The sequence below is a fragment of the Apteryx mantelli genome, chromosome Z (genome assembly GCF_036417845.1).
Source record: "Apteryx mantelli isolate bAptMan1 chromosome Z, bAptMan1.hap1, whole genome shotgun sequence".
Classification (NCBI taxonomy): domain Eukaryota; kingdom Metazoa; phylum Chordata; class Aves; order Apterygiformes; family Apterygidae; genus Apteryx; species Apteryx mantelli.
Genome location: NC_090020.1, coordinates 48,586,597 through 48,594,460, shown reverse-complemented (window position 1 = coordinate 48,594,460; position 7,864 = coordinate 48,586,597). Strand labels below are relative to the sequence as shown.

At 42.3% G+C, this 7,864-nt stretch overlaps 1 protein-coding gene across 14 annotated transcripts in view; it reads left to right on the top strand.

The window, feature by feature from the left end:
- The window catches only part of PPIP5K2 (diphosphoinositol pentakisphosphate kinase 2), a 52,584-nt gene that overhangs the window by 218 nt on the left and 44,502 nt on the right, over positions 1–7,864 (top strand). For 10 of the 14 annotated variants that reach the window (XM_067316619.1, XM_067316617.1, XM_067316614.1 and 7 more), the window contains exon 2: positions 2,840–2,905. The exons of 1 other annotated variant lie outside the window; for it this stretch is intronic. The gene's annotated coding sequence lies outside the window, so the exon portion shown is untranslated. Of the gene's footprint in view, positions 1–29; positions 100–815; positions 833–2,839; positions 2,906–7,864 lie in introns of those variants that run through there. 3 more of the 14 variants (XM_067316607.1, XM_067316606.1, XM_067316608.1) reach the window with 3 other exon arrangements.

Below are 7,864 nucleotides of genomic sequence, written 5' to 3'. Positions count from 1 at the left end.
CAGCGGGGAGGGGCCGCCGCGCGGCGGTTGAGAGGAAGGCGGCGGCGGCGGCGGCTCCTTAATGGGACGTGGGGGCGCAGGCAGCGGCGCCACGCGCAGGTGAGGCGGTTGTTCCCCCGCGCCGCTCTGGGCTCCCCCCTTCCCGGCCCGCGGGGCCGCGCTGCCTCTCGCGCCTGGCTCGGTCCCCCCGCCGCAACTCCCGCGGCCCGGTGGCGGCGGCCGCTGCCGGGCGCGGTGCGGTGCGGAGCGGACAAGTCCCGGCGGCGGCGGGCGCGGAGCCGGCGCAGCGCGGCCCTGACGGAAGCGCGGAGCCGCCGGGGCGCGGCCGCTGCCCGCGAGCGTGTCCGGAGTAACGGCGGATCGCCCGGCCGGTGCCTCTTGCCTGTGCCGGATCAGTCCCGGTGCGCGGTGGCAGGGGGCTGAAGCTCTCCTCGGCCGCTTTGTTTCCGAGCAGACCCAGCGCCTGCTGCTCAGCAAGCTCGTATCTTCTTAAAGCACAGCAGGCATGGCCAGTAAACGCAAATACCTAGGTGTTTTTTTGCCCCCGATTTTGTGGTTTGCTCGTTGGCTGTTAAGTCGTAAATTTCCCAAGTTGTGCTGAACGCAGCTGCTGCTTCCCTGGAGCAGTATCACCGAAATAGTGCTGCCGCGCGTGGCAGTGCGCTGCGCTGTGCTGTCCGAGGGGCTGGCGAGGCTCTGAGCACAAAGAAGCGCGGGGTGAGGGCAGCGCTCCCAGGGTGCGGGTCACCTTACTCCTCCTAAAGCCTCCCACTGGGGGCTCCCTGTGCGTGTGCTGAAAACTGGCAGTAAATTTCATGTGAAGTTACTTGAGGTAAGGGAAAGTGCTATTTACCCGTAATCAAGCTGGAGCAGAGAAGCAGCTGTAACCTGAGAATAAGTTGTAGGGAGATGAAATGGGTGGTACATAGATAGAGGGGCCTGTGTAATGTTTCTGTTTGTTCTAATGGGGTTTTCCTTTGCCTGGGAACTGTTAGTAAACTCTGAGTATTAGTATGCTGCTTTTGTGATGTGTGTGTTTTGGCTAGTAGTAATTGTTTTTGTAGCTAGCCACTCTCCTCGCAAAGCTGGAAGACTGGGGGAGGCTAGTATCACAACCACAGTGAAATAGGTGGTTTCCTCTGTCATCTGCACCACTTGTATCTAGTGCTGTCTAACCTGAAAAGCTACTCCTTATGCTAGTGTTTGTATAGTATTTCTGCAGCATGTTGAATCTAAGTGCTGTTTCCCTTTGTCTATTTGAGCTGCTTCCTGTCTATCTTCTCTAGATCCCTTGTGCTTTGTTTTTGTAAGGCCAAGCTTTTTTTGTCCAGGGTATCAAAATTCCTGAAGAACTTTGCCTTTGCTTTGGTGGAAATGTGCATGATTGTCTCACAGCTATTTTAAATGAAGGGAGGCCCTTAAACCTATCAGTTTCAACAAGTTTTAATTCAACCCATAACAACAATAGCTTTGTTATGTAAAACTTTCTTTGGCGAGGGAGCTGACTGATAAAATATGCCTCTTTTCTGTTTCGTGTTTGAGAAATATGATTTTTTGCACTGGTTGGCTTATCCTGCTTGACTGACACGTTTTGTGGAAGTATGCTTCTGGAATGTCTCAGGCCCCTCGAGACTGAGTATGTTGGAAATTTGGTACAGAATTTTTGGAAACAGCTTCCTCGTCTTTGCAAAAGGTCTCATCTGAAAAGTTAAAGTAACTAGTTCTGCTGTCTGGGAGAATATAGAGAAGCTGTTCTGATGTCTTCAAAGTGAGAACTTTAAAAGTTCAAAAACCATCTTTTCTTAAAACAGACTTGCCATTAATATAACCATCTTTCATGGCTGATGCATGTGATGTGCTTGACAAGATTTGTTTTAGAAATGTACTTGGAGGACGTGAAGGTTATCTGTACTGTGGCTCTGCAGGAGGCACTTGCAATGCATGCCACATGTCAGTTTGTAGTAGGGTTTGTCAGTATCAAAAAAAATACTTGCTTTCCATCTTGAAGGGAGGACAGTGCTATTTACCAGACTGTTTTGTTTGTTTGTTTGTTTGGGGTTTTGGGAGTTTTTTTGTTTGTTTGTTTTGTTTGGGGTTTTTTTAGACCTCTAAGGCTGTTCTGACATTATTGTTGGAGGATTGCAATGGTTTGTTTTGCAGTTTAGACCCCACGACTGCTAAAGGGTTGAAGGATGAAGCACTGTGATAGAGCAGTGTTTGGGCCTTCTTCATGCTCTTGACTGAATTTTAGTGGATGTCACTGAGTATGCTGAAAGGTCATACTTTATCTGGTGAGATGTTGGGGAAAAAATAAGTTCTTTAAGCAAAGAATTTTGTAAGGGAAAGATTATTTGCACAGAAAAGGTGTTTTGTTTAAAGTTTGGTAATTCTAAATGACTAGCAATATTTTGATTTACTCTGTAGAATTCCTAGAGAAGAAAGCAAACATGGGAAACTCAGCCAAGTAATTAATGTTTGAAAAATGTAACAGTTGTCTTTTAAGGCTAGACATTTCATTTATCCACGGCTTAAAAGGCATGTCTTCCCACTCTACAAAGCTGGCTTCTTAATGCAATCCTCATTCCCATGACAGGTTAGAGCTCTGAATTTCTATCAGCCTAGGCTCAGCTACTGTAATATGGAGGGTCAGATGGAAATCTTACTTTAGGCACACCAGTTAGGTAGCATGGTTTTGGGAAAATAATTCAGGTCCCTGGGAAAAGATTTAGGCAGCTGCAATTAGTTGACTAGCTGAGCTACAAAGTATTTCAAGAAGTTTAAGCGCCCCTGTAGAGAAAATGCTTGTAAGATGGGTATTTCTGAATTTCTGTCTCCTTAGAGCTTTGGCAAGATTTTACACATTCGGTCCCTTCTGCTTTGGATACAGAGCACCGAGCCCTCTCCTGTAAGTAGAAACTCAATGGCCCACCTTTGAAGAAAACTGCTGGCATATGGGGGAAGTGGAATTAGACTGCGGCAGCCTAGCAGTGAGAACCCTTGACTGGAGCAGGAGAAATATCATTTCTATGCCCTCCTGTCTCAGTGGTTTCAAGTCCCTCTTTTCTGTTTATCGGAAAAATGTCCTAACCACCAAGCCAAAAAAAAGTGTGAATAAAAGTACTTGTACGCTTTACTACTGAAGATGTAACAATGCAAGAGTGATTTGGCCAGGAAAAGTGTTTGGAGCACTTACCTGGCAGAGAAGACTTCTGTCTCCTCTTCAGAATGTTTCTTCAAGTCCTGGTAGAGCTCAGTGGAGTGAAAATGAAAGATTAGCCTCAGTTTCAGAGTGGGTGCTGCTATAGTTTTTCTGGTGGAGTAATGCATGAAGTAGTATATAAGAATGCTTATAAGAACATTACAAAATATTTATTACATTCCTGTAAAGAAAATTTAGTATGTTCACAGTTGTTAAACCTATGGCTCTTCATCTGACAGTCTGAAAGCCACATTTGGCTTGCAGGTGCAAGCAAGTGGCTGGCTAAAAGCAACAAATAAAAGAGTACTCTTCAACTTTTGGTTTGTAAAATTTCTGTTGTGTCATCTCTTCCTGGCTGATTGTGGAGATTGCCCTAGCCCATCACCTATAATGGAGGAGACTGGGACTAGCAGGCAGAGCTAGTAGAGGTGACACTCAACTGGGAGTCTGGACAGGGCAAAAATCTTTCTATAAGGTGCAGGGTTCGGGGTGTGGGGAAAGGAAGATGGTAAAGGTGTGGCTGTCCCTGTGCTGGACCGCAGAGCAAGTTGTGGTGGGTTGAAGCTCTTACTTGACGATGAGAAACTTTGTACGTTTCAGTAGTTATTGGAAACTGCCATGTCCTTTTGTATTTTCTGTGCTTGTTACTTTTCATTTGATGTAGTCCTTTTCTTGTGTGCAAACTATCAGCAAGCTAAAACTGTAATGTTCTTTGTGATTCGGTGATGTAGCTGCTCCACATCTTTTTTTAGGTTTAGTCTATCTCAGTAATGGACTGACAGCTGCTGCTGGCCACCTTGTAGGATGTATGGTAGAACAGAACAACATTTGTGTGTAAATATTAATGTTATGTAATACTGAAGATATGACACAGTAGACATTGAATATTTAAGTAGATTGGAGAGCCAAGTATCTGTTGCTGTGTAAGATATAGTACTAAACAACAAGCGATTTATGGTTTGCTCACAGTATTGTCTTCAGCAGTTTCTGTGTCTTCACATCCTTTCCCTTTTTTCCTCCTTCTCCATGTCATATTGCCTTTCTCTTCCTGATCACATGTCAGACCCAAGGAAATGTCGATACTGAACGCGGGCCTTGTTTGTAGATCAAGAGTCTGCATTTAAATCTGAATTATTACCATATTTTTTTGGATCGTCTGTAAAAATATCATACATATGTATAAAGTAGTCAGGTCCTTACACTTGGGGATTTTATATCGAAGCTTTGCAGCTCTGATACTTGCTTGTATCAGCTGTCTCAGCATTCAGACTCTGCATTTTTGTTCTTCCTGTGTCCCTCTCGCTTCCTCCCACCTCTCCCGCATCGTTTCTACACGAGCAGCAGCCCCACAAGCTGCCCTTCTGCGCTGGTTTGTTACACCAGCGGCGCGTTGCATAGTCGGGATTCTAACACAGGTAAAACGTCTATCGGCGCTCGTGAGGCAGGTGTCGTTGTTGCCTTGTTCAATAGCTACTGGGTAGGGAGAAACCTTTTCATTTTCAGTCCTCTTAAATATTCCTCGTCTCTGTGCTTTAGATCAGAAGCATAAATGTATTTGAAAAATGTAAAAATTCCTGGGGAAAAAAAACAACTTCCAGCTTGCCTTAGAAGACTTTGTTTAGATGATGTTTATTCAGACCATCCAACATACTGCTTATTGCTTAATGTTATATAGGCTGTTAATGAAAATGTTAGGTATAGCAATTCTAAAAATAAGATGTCAAAAGTTTTTTGATATCTTACTGAGACCACCTAAAAATTGTTGTTAAAGCCATTCAGTTTTTCACTCCTTAATTTGAATTGGAGAAAACTGATAGTGGACCCCTAGCAGTTTGAATAAGCTTACAGTGGTAGGAACTGAAACTTAAACAGGGGCGATACTTGGGGGGAACGGTATCGTTTTATTTTTTTAGGTATGGAATCATATAACAGATGAGCGCCAGTTACCCTTTTTGTACAGTTATCTGTTTGTTTGCATTCCAAAATGTAAATGGGACAAAGGGGTTTTTGAGTTTTGTTATAATGGCATTTCCAAAAGAAGTTTTCTCATGTGGGTCCTAATTTGGAAATGTTCTATGGCTGTTTAGTGTATGATATGGTTTTTTTCTTGAGATTACAAATGAGAAACACTTTTACTCTAGTTTTGGTCTATTACTTTTCATTAGAGTGCAGTAGAGGTAGTTTGCTCTTTTGGTAGCTATACCTATACAAAAGAAAAGCTGGAGGAATGCTTGCCTTGTTTTACAAAAGTCATATTTTTTTTTGTAAGTGTTTCATAAAAGAGCTGTTAAAACTTTGAGCTCTTTATACATGACTGCTCAGATCATTGCTCCTGTGTTGAGCTGATTTGTTGCTGACAGTTACTGGAATGCTAATCTTTATGGTCTAAATAAATATGGGAAATACCAAGGCTGGATTCCTGAGCTGCTGTAACATGTGGAGTGGGGACAGGAAAACTATTTGAGGGAATATCTGTTTAACATTTAGTAGGGACTGCTTTTTGGTTTGTGAAACCTCTTTAAGAATTTACTTGTGAAAGCAGAGAACTGTTCTATTAGAACAAGTCTATAGAGTGCTCCTGAAGTGAACACTGGACTTGTGCTTAACAGGCTATGGTTCAAGTACAACCCTATCTGTATACTAATGTTAAACTTGTCTGTGTATAATTTTACATATTCAGAATGTTACCTTGGTATACCTTTTATTAGTAAACGTTAATAATAGGAATCAGACTTAAGGATTTTTCCTTCTCCTTTGCATTATGCTGTTTTAGTGCCATCTAACTTTTCAGGGAAAAGCTGAGACTGGTTTATTTCAAGAATGTAAAATGAGCAAACTTACTAATGTTTTCTTTGAGCATTTTCTTTTTCTTTTCTTTTCTTTTTTTTTTGCCCCTCCCCTTTTTTGGGGCCAAGATGTATAATATGGTGATCATGCATAGAAGGCTTTAGGACAGGCAGAATGAACAGACCATATGTTTGGTTGAAGGTTCTTTTAAAGAAATGACACTGTTAAACTGTGGTTTTCAAAAATAAGAGATTTTTAATCTGTAAACTGTAAAATAGAACCCTTGTGTAACAGCTGAGGTTTAAAGGGATCGTAATCTAATTCATTTTACCTTGAAAGGTTATTGCACAGGAGGAGATTGTTGCCTGGATCTTTTTGCCATTACCTCGTTGGAAACGGATCAGTGTATGTTCCAACAGAAAGCTTTGGTCTTTGTCTTGCTTAGATTGCAGTCCTCTCTGCTTGAGGTATGCATGTAATCTTTTAATCTTCGCTGTCTGATGAGGCTTATGCTCATGCACTTGGTATGAAAGGATATAACATAGAGCATCTCTGCCTCTCTTTTGCTACTGCTGCTTACTTCTTAATACAGAAAAGCAGGAACTGGGAAGACTCTTCCTTGTTGCCTATGGTAGCAAGATGGAATTCTGCTTAAAACACAGTATGTTAGAAGCTTCTCCTGTCAGCATCGAAACACCACTGACAGTGCTTCCAGAGGAACTGAGACTTCATTTCAGAAAAGAGCTTCATCTTCTTGCTCTGCCATTTGTTGTTTCTCCTTGGCATACAATTTGAGAACCATGTATTAATCCAGTGACTGTCTCTCTACCACATGCTGGTTGCTGCATTTTCTGTTGACCTCAGATTACTGTAGATGTTTTAGGAGGCTTCTATAAATCATTCACTGCAGTTACAGTCCTTTATCTTCAGATTTTTCTTTCCAGGTCCCTTTTCTTGGACTCTTCTTATGCCACACACTGCAAGAAAGAAGTGGATTCCTTAATTTTTATAGCAGCCAAAGCATTTGGAGCGGAATGATCTTAATTCTTATCTCTAAAAACATTTACTCTGAAAATAAAGAATTTACTCATTTCTATCATGGCATAAATTTATGCTAATGACAGTAGCTCACAGCATCTGCTGTCTGAAAGATAAGCTGGTAATCATCAGCTATCAGAATGCCAATTTATATGCAATTCAGCTGGTCCATGCGGTAGTAGTAGTTTATAAGACTGCGAAAGGGTCAGCACCTTTTCTTGATCCTGTATCTTTAGTGTTATTTTTACAAACTGAAAATTCTGGGGCCCTTTTGCAATAGTAGGGAATAGCAATCTAGCAATTTATCTATGTGGATAACTGATTTATGAAATGAGTTCATTTCAAGATTTCCGTCGCTTCATCCATAGTCCTTACACTAGTTTTCTCTTCTTAGGAGAGAGTAAATTACAAAATAACTGTAATCCTGTATCTAGTTGGCTGAGAAAATCTGTATTCTGAGTTGGCATTGATGTAGCTATGCTTAGATATTTCTGAAAACTGTAGCTTTCTAATCTTAAGAAAGCTCCCAAGCAGCAGCTGGTACCCTGCAAGACGTATCTTGCCAAGTTGCATTTCCTGTGTCTCTGGGGTAGGCTGAGGACAGTTTTCCAAACAAAATATACAAGCGTTTGCTTCACAGTCGCAGTTTGTCTTTTCTTCCCTAGATTTATAAATGCATACTCTTACCAGTCTTCCTGTAGTAACACTGAATGCACACTCCTCCACAGAGCTAGAGGGGCTCATCTGCAGCTGGAAAGTATGTGCTCATGGAGAGGGTGCTTGCTCTTCAAACTGATATCTTGGGGTATCATCAACTGATCTAAGAAGCCCATGTAAGAT